The following is an 8,489-nucleotide window of genomic DNA, read 5'->3' as shown; positions in this document are numbered from 1 at the left end:
CTGTTGATGGATGTTTAGGTTGTTTAGATTACAATTTCATGAATGCTGCTGTAAACATTCTCAAACAGTCTTCTGGGATACAGGTGCAAGCATTTCTATAGGCTACATACTTAGAAATGGAATGGTTGAGTGTAGACGTCCTTTTTAAAAATTACTGATACATTGCCAAATTGTTCTCAAAAGTGGTTGCAGCAGCTCAATTCCTTCCAGAAGCATACATTGTTATCAACATTTGTGAGGTCAGTCGGACATTTTTACCCCCTATTTGAGGAATATAAATTGATGTCCTATTGCTGCTTTAATTTGCAATACTTTGGTTGCTAGTCCAAGTTGAACTTTGTTTGTTTTTGGCTATTGGGTTCTATTTTGTTCGTATCTTTGGCTCATTTTTTCTAACTCATTTGTAGAAGTTCTTCTCTGTTCTGAATGCTGTTTCCTATTTGGTATGCATTATAAATAACTATTTGTATCCTGTTGCATCTTTAAATAAATCTTATGTTATCCACAAGTTGACACTTTCCATTTGAGTTGACTTTGTTTTCTCTTTTGTGAATTGTACTTTCCCTTTATGAAGGGCTCCTTCGATGAGGCAGCAGAGTGGAATGGTTAGGAGCTTTGTCTCTGGAGCCAGATTGCCTTAGATGGAAGCTGGCTTCACTTTCCCATCCTAGCCTGTCTGGTCCTCTCCATCTTATCTTATCGTATTGTATTCACGATGACCTTCAGTACAATGTGAAACAGGAGAGGTGGTTGGAAGAGGTGGGGTCAGTGGAGTTCCCTGTGAAGTAGCAACACTGTCTTGATTAGGAATTACAGAATTATTTTTGAGGCCTGCCCTGTGTGGCAGGCACTGAGAGGAGGATAGTTTTTGTTGCTAGTACTGTGGTCGAGTGATTGTTTGCAAGGAGTAGTTGTACTATATGTGAGTACAGCAAACTCAACTCAGAAATGCTGAAATCTATTGTAGGTCCACCACTAATTTACTGTTGGGCCACATATGTTTTTTAGTTGCCTTTTTATTTACTGATGTCCCTCACTTGACTTATGAGGATAATGCCCAAGTCAATATTACTGTTCCAAAAGCCTAGAATAGTATCTGGCATATTATTGGCAGATTTATTAAATGATGAAATTAATGATTTCACTTTGCCTCTCTATTCAGTAATATCTATGAAATAGTTTCAGTGGAATTTGCTCTACCTCCCATGGTGAGTTGGGAAGACGAAATCAGGTAATATTCTTTGAAAAGCTACGCACAGTTTATGACGACCATAGTTCATGCTGAATAGAAGCAGGCAAGGAAGGAAGAGTAGGTGGTACATTTGTCTGTCTCCCGCATAGAATGTGAATTCCTTGAGAACAGGAATCCTCTCTGACTTGTTTGTGGCTGTGACTCAAGTGCCTAGAATAGTGCTTGGGACTCAGATATTTGTTGGATAAATGGAGTAGAGTAGAATTTAATCAAGATCTTTATTTGACTCAGAGAAAAATAAAAGAAAACATAAAGTTGAATTCAAGGGTCTGATGTGAGAACGTATTTATTACCGAGGGTATATGAGAAGAGTGGGAAAGAAGAAAGCAGAAGAAAAAATGGAAGTGAAAACCACAAATGGGAATGAAGGAAACATTGTCTAGGACTTAAAAAAATCCTAGACTGAAAAGGTCAATTTGATATTTGGGGTTGTCTTTCCAACTGAGTAAGATTGATTAAATGATCAATTTGATTGCATAAAAGTGGTTATTAAGATAGTAAAGGAACCACAATTTAACTGTGACTTCTCAATTTAGTATTTGTAAGTCTATGAAGAGAGATGAGAGACCAGAGTCCACAGATCTCTGACCTTTTGCATTTTGCAGAAGTGCTTTGAGAGTTGGACAGTTGCTTGTGCTCTTAAAACAATAGTAATGTATCCCAAAGAATTTTGAATTTGTACTTGGGTTTTGTCCATCTTAGCATCCTTTGTATTTTCATAAAAGTAGTTTTAGTAGGCATCTGTTGTTTTTGCTTGCCCTGCATCTATTTCCCGTTTTCTTCCCTCCTAACAGCATCCCAATTTGTTTGGGGGAATAACCTTCCAGTCTCATTCATTTGATTTGTGTGGGGATGAACTACTCTTTCATTTCCAGGAGTGGCCATGTGACCCAGGCCAGGGCAATAAGCATAGACCATTTTTCTGGTCACAATGCTTGACTCAGAGATGGAGCACAAGGCCCAAGACAGGCAAAAGCACTCAATCTTGGGACTGGACTTGGGTCTAGTAGTTGTGAAAGGGAAGTCATCCTTCAGCTAGGGTTGCTGCACTGACTGTTACCCAAAGGAGAAGACCTGCCCAAGAGAAGTCAGCCCAAAAGAAGTGAAACTAACAGAGAGAAACTGAGTCTTGATGATGATGTTTGAGCATCTGAATTATTTTTTGCTTGAAGCTCTTCTATTCTAGCCATTTCAGTTAGGTCAGCTGATAAATTCGCTACTTCATTTAATTTGAGTGGAGGTTCACTTGCAATTCAAAAGAGTCTTGATGAATACACTTTGATTTTTTTTTTAAACTTTTCTATGGAATAGATTCTTTCAAGCAAAACCCTCAGACCTAGGCTGGTGAAATTCAGGAGCATATATCATACACCTTATTCTAGGTAATTAGTTATTGAAAATACGTCTTTGGAAAATTGACCTCTCATCAGTGTTTGTCTATCTATAGCTAGAGGGAGTTTGCATATCTATAGCTAGAATTAGGTGATCTCAAGGTTATTTCCAGGTCAAAAATGTAAAATTCTGGGACAGCTTTTTGTGTAATGACCTCACAGTCTCTCTTGTATTTGCTAGCAGCTTCTGATGACTAAGGCTAACTCCTACCGCGTTCCAGAGTGTACTCCTGCTATTTGTCAACTTACGAAAACAGAAGCCAGTTTAAGAGGCAAAGCATTTATTTGGGATCAATGAATCGCAATTTGGGGGATACAGATTCAGGTAGAAACCCAAATAAAGTCCCAATTACAGGAGAGGGGTTCAGGATTTTTATGGGAAAAAGGGAGGAAGATGAGGTAAGTTATAATAAAGAAGAGTCCATTGGTGCTAGATGAGGTAAGGCTAGGTTTGTACTTCATAGATTGGCTTGAGATTCGGTCATCAGGCAAAAGGCTAGACTTGTACTTCATTGATTGGTTAGCGATTCAGTCATCAGCAGAGCCCAATTTCATCAGTACTTACAAACAGGATCTTCTTGTCTTTACTGACTTCTTGGAATATTGGTGGTTTTGTCTAGTTTGGAAGATAAAGAAAACAACACAGGCAAGGCAATTCCTCTGAAATGGCTGCTCTGGCTCTATTTTAATATGGCTCCACTCATGTCATCTTCCACACATTCATCCCCCTTTCTTATTTCTGCTCATGTTTCCTAATGTCCCAATAACACAAGGAGGCACTGCAGCTATGATAAGGAGGATGAAAATTGCTACCATTTTGAATCCTCACAATACCAAGAACTTAATGTAAGTCATTTCACTTAATCTTTCCAACAACCCAATGAAATAGGAAATAATAGACAATATATAATCATTGATCCAGCATGAAAATCTTGGGTTTATTTAATTTAACTTCATCCCACCTTCCCCTCACCCTAAGTAATGTCCAGAGTCTGATTACCATTTGAGGGGCTTACAGGTTCCCTAAGGAGTAGAGGGGTGTATTCATGGGGTGTCACTGGGCTAAATCAGGTGAAATCTACAAGGTGTTTTTCCGTGAATACACGTAACTCCTGCTGGCTGTTTATAGGCGAGGTTCTGTTCTTTTGGCTTTCAAGGGAAGATTAACTGACACACTCTTCCTTCAGCCATGGCTGGACAATTAGGGATGAGGGTGGTAGCTCATCTCCTACACGACCCGCTGGTCTATGTGAACAGTGCCACTCCAAGCCATCCTTTCCTGAGTTTGCATACCTGGATCTTCCTGGGTAGACGATCTTCAATCTCTTAAGGCAGTTGTCGCCAGATTCTCACCTCCCACAGCTTTTTAAAAAATTAAAGGAATTCTCCCACTTTACTTTGATTTCTCTGCTGCCTTCTCCTTCTTATTCTTTTTGCAAACATTTTTTCTTGTTCTTTCCCAGTTGACAGGAAGGAGTCAAACTCACAACAGTAATAATAAGGAACCAAGAAAATAAAAAAAAAAAAAAATTGTCTTTTCTTCAAAATCAAGAACTTAAACTTCAAATCATACCAGGAAATGAAGGGAAGTTCTTAGAATTAATCCTGCAATTTCATAAAGAAAAAAGAAAAAGGAGTTGACTTTCTTCATTAAAACATTGTAAATGTTCTTATTCTAAAACCATGTCAATATTCATTTTAGAGATTAGGAGACAGTCTCAGGGAATTTAAGTAACAAGTCAAAGTTCACAAACTTAAGAAGCTGTAGCATTCTGGGTCAAACCTCAATGGGTCTGAGGGTAAAACTCGACTACAATCTATTGAGCTTAGAAGAAGTGGGCAGGATATGGCCCATGATGTATTCTTGGGAAAATACTCCTAGAAAAATGTCACAAATAACAGATTTTGGAAAAAACAAACATAAATCAATATTTGTCAGGTTCTCATTTCCACAGATTGTTATGGGAATGAACCAATAAAACATTTAGAAATCCATGTAAATTTCTAAAAATATATATATGTATATAAAACCCATAATAGTCCTTGATGATGTACATTTTCTCTGAAATTCATAGTTTATAAACAAACATCTAGGCATTTGTTCTGGCTCTAAGTTTTAAAAAGAACTCTGATATGTTCTATATATAACTTTACAGATTAAATTTTGCAACCAGTATCTGTTTGTAACCCATTCATAGCTTTATTTCTCAATATCTAGTGGGCTGTGTGGTTAACTGTTTTAAATAATTTTGGTCCTTATACAATAGCTATGAACATAGTCCTTCGTGATCCTGTAGAAAATGAAAACTATTCTTTTAATATAAACAACTATTGGCTTTTCACATTTCACATGAAAAGTTTTGATGAATAAAAAATTTCTTCTCACCAGTTCTTGATATATCTTCTTGTCTCATTTCTCATGTCAGGGTATAGGAAACAAAAAGGTGTGTGTTTAAAATCATAAGAGAATCTGGCTACATCCAAAGCAGAACGGTTAATTATACAAGGTTCAACTCGCACAGGAATGACTTACAAACCTGATAGTGAAATTCACTTTTGATTAGCAATTTCCATCTGCAGAAACTGAACATGACTTTATACAAAATTAGACTTTCAAATGAGGGAGTGCCTGATGACTTGTTGCTATATAACCACGTCTTTGCTAACTGGTAAAAATTGTCGCTTATAAGTTACAAGTATTTCTTCTGTTTGCATTTTCCTTCATGGCCTGAGAATTAAGGCATTGGATGGATAGTGATAGAAACGTTTTATATGACAGGTTGGTGTAGACGGGACATCAGTTGCTCCATACTGGATAATGTTAGAAATCGTATGGATGTAGTATGTCAGTTACTGGACTCCAGTTAGAAATGCTTCTCCAAGTTCTTTATATAAAGAGTGAAGAGGGTTTTTTTTTTGCTTTAAACCCCATCATGAAAGACTCTTTACAATATAGTCATATCAAAATTGGGAGGGAGAGCTAATGTGAAAAATGCCAAAATGAAAATCTGACATGACAAGCTAAAAAGATAGCAGATTTCTTTAAGATTAATTCTGATAACAATTCGGGTTCAGAGGCATCAAAAATCCAAGAATGATATCAGGATGATCTGGATTAAAATCTACTCATGAGGGGGAAAAAAATAGAGGTCTTAGGTGACAGCAAGCACTGCTTAGAGAGATGATGCTTAAATAGATGATGCGATCTTCGGTAAAGACCTTAAACCACTACTTGCAATATTGTCAGATTATATCTACAATGTGGACTACTTTCTTGAGGTAGTTTTGACAGGCAGGAAAGCCTAAAATTCTAGGATGGCTTTATGTAAGAGAGACCTGGGGACGTTGTTCAGAGACTTAAAGGTCAAGGTAGAAATCATGTTTTCTCCTCCTCTGGCCTCCTGGTACTTTATACCCAACATGCCATAAATGGAATGAACATCATTCTCCCTCAAATCTGCTTCTTCTTCAGTATTCTCTCCAAAGCGGTAAAGTGCATACCACTGTTAAGATTTAGAGAGATAATGTGCCACTTAGCTGTGAGCTTGGCATATAGTAAGAGCTCAATAAACAGTGGCTTAGAGTTATAATGATTGCTGTATGTCACTGCACTTAGTCCTTGTAAGAACTTTCTGAGGTTTGTACTACTGTTACCTACATTTTTAGATGAGAAAACCGAGGGTCATAGAAGTTAGGTGGTTGAGCCGAGACAACACAGTCTGTAGGCTTTGGAGTGGGAGGTAAACTGAGGTCTCCCTGACCTCCAAGGAAGCTTATATTGTTAACCAATAGTCTCAACCACCTCTCAAGAGTGTCTGATATGATTGGATAATGATGACGAAGTGGGAAGAGGTTATGATTTCCACATTCCTTTGAACTTGTTCTGAAAGGCTCGCTGCTTTACTTTGGGTCTTTAGAGCTTTCAGCACCACTCCTTTGTACTTTGAATGTTCTTCTCAACTAGAGAGAGAGAACTGCATTAGCTATTAAATTGGATACATGACCATATACTATTTTCTGACTGAACTTTTTAGCACTTCAAAGACTTGAAGTACAGTATAATGGTGTTTTAGCTGTCACTGGAATTAAAAGTCGAGTGCCATTGTATGCTGGTTTTTGTCCTCCCTTCGGCTGATATTTAGCGAAATAATTATTCGACTTGAGGCTTGCAAGGATGTGTGTACCATGAAACAAGCAATAAAAATAGACCTCTTGAGTAGTGCCATGGATTTTTATTTCCCCTTACTATTCCTCACTGAGAACAACTCCCTGCCTACATTTTTGACCCACTATAACTTTTTCCTTAATAGAAAGGTAAAGAGACCTTAGATCTAACTCTCCCAGATTTATATCATCATTAAATCATGCAGTAAACAACAGAAAAATCTTCTAGTCCTTAAGGTTGCCAACACAGGGGAGCAAAAGCAGAGTTAGCTATTGCCAGGCACTGATTAAACACACCCGAAGTGGTCGTTCTCCAAAGAGACTCATGGGATGGACTGAGCAGACTCATAATTTTCCAGTGAGGAATTTATATCCTTCCATTTCCCCTCTTTTGACTATACCAATGGGTAGGCATCTTTCCTCTGCTAAAATTTCCCAAGGCTTTATTGCTTATATTTTGCCAATTGAAATTTGTTGGTTGTTGACTTCATTTCTCAGTTAGAGCAACACATCCCCTTACATTCGTCCTTTTCATCACGTTTTGAGTAATCGTTATATACTAGGTTGTGTAAGGGAATGGGGATGGATAAGAGGCTCAGCTTCTGGCCTTGAGAAATGGCCCAATTAATTTTGTGTCTTCCACATTATTCAACACCACTCCTGGTTTGAGACATTCAGGAGATGCTTAATAGCTACTTGTTAACTTGATATGCTTAAGAATGAGGCAAGAAGGTGATGAAGCCCTGATTTGGTCCCAATAATAACCATGAGAAGCTTTCTGAATCAATCCCACCTGTGGCATATGGCACAGGAGCAGCAGCAGTTGTAACCCATTCTAAGTCAGGAATATTTGTTGTGTTCTGGGAGCCATGGGCCAGATAGGTAAGGGATGGATGAAGGGAACTGATCTTCAAGACAGGAAGGAGTTGTGGGGTTTGTGGGAACTGGAGGGCATGCTACATCTAAAAGTATCCAAATTTAAATCTCTGAAAACAAAAGAAAACAAGAAAGGGTCCACAGACCTGTAGGTTGATAGTTGACCAGCTCTTATTGTAGAGAAACTGGGGCAAGTTCAGAGGAAAGCATCAAGGATGTCAGGAGTTGAATCATGTCTTATGAGGAATAGTTGGAGCTGGATACTATATCATACATAAAAGAGAACTCAAATGAAGGATAATACTTTATTCATATTTCTGAAAGACTGACCAGAGTAGGATAGGACTTACACAGTGTCTGAGGCCAGTAGTTGGAATTCAGAGGGAGAGAAAGATTTTGCTTGAATAAGTTTGCTTGAGTTTTGGCATGAATTCTGATGAGTAATGAGTTCCTGTCACTGAAGGTGTTCAAGCTTAGCTTGAAGAACTTATAGCTGGCATGTTGAAGAGGGGTTGAATTTGAGGACATTTATGATCTTCTACCAATTTTGCTACTTTATGATTCCTTGAAGGTCAAGGTGCAGAGAGATATTCTGGGTGCATGGATAGGTGGGAGCAGCTTTTCACAATTTCTTGCAGATGGAGTAGGGCTACTTGTCCACAATGCCAATGTGTCCTAGAACTGGATATGTGCTGAATGGAGGTTACAAATGCCTTCAGTCTTAGAAATCTGTCAAATCCCAAGCATGAGATGCGTAGACCATTGAAAAAATATTATGGGCTTTGTATTTTAATAGTAGTCGGCAT

At 38.1% G+C, this 8,489-nt stretch overlaps 1 long non-coding RNA gene across 1 annotated transcript; it reads right to left on the bottom strand.

Moving 5' to 3' along the window:
* Positions 1-2,907: 2,907 nt before the first annotated feature.
* Positions 2,908-7,500, bottom strand: LOC139076134 (uncharacterized). Its single transcript, XR_011527424.1, has 2 exons — positions 3,937-7,500; positions 2,908-3,259 (listed from the first exon to the last, which is right to left on the bottom strand). It is a non-coding gene; the product is annotated as an uncharacterized lncRNA (long non-coding RNA).
* Positions 7,501-8,489: the final 989 nt, after the last annotated feature.

Source organism: Equus przewalskii, chromosome 15 (genome assembly GCF_037783145.1).
Source record: "Equus przewalskii isolate Varuska chromosome 15, EquPr2, whole genome shotgun sequence".
NCBI classification, from domain to species: domain Eukaryota; kingdom Metazoa; phylum Chordata; class Mammalia; order Perissodactyla; family Equidae; genus Equus; species Equus przewalskii.
Note: the sequence above shows the minus strand (reverse complement) of the source record. Positions and strands in the feature narration are given on the sequence as shown.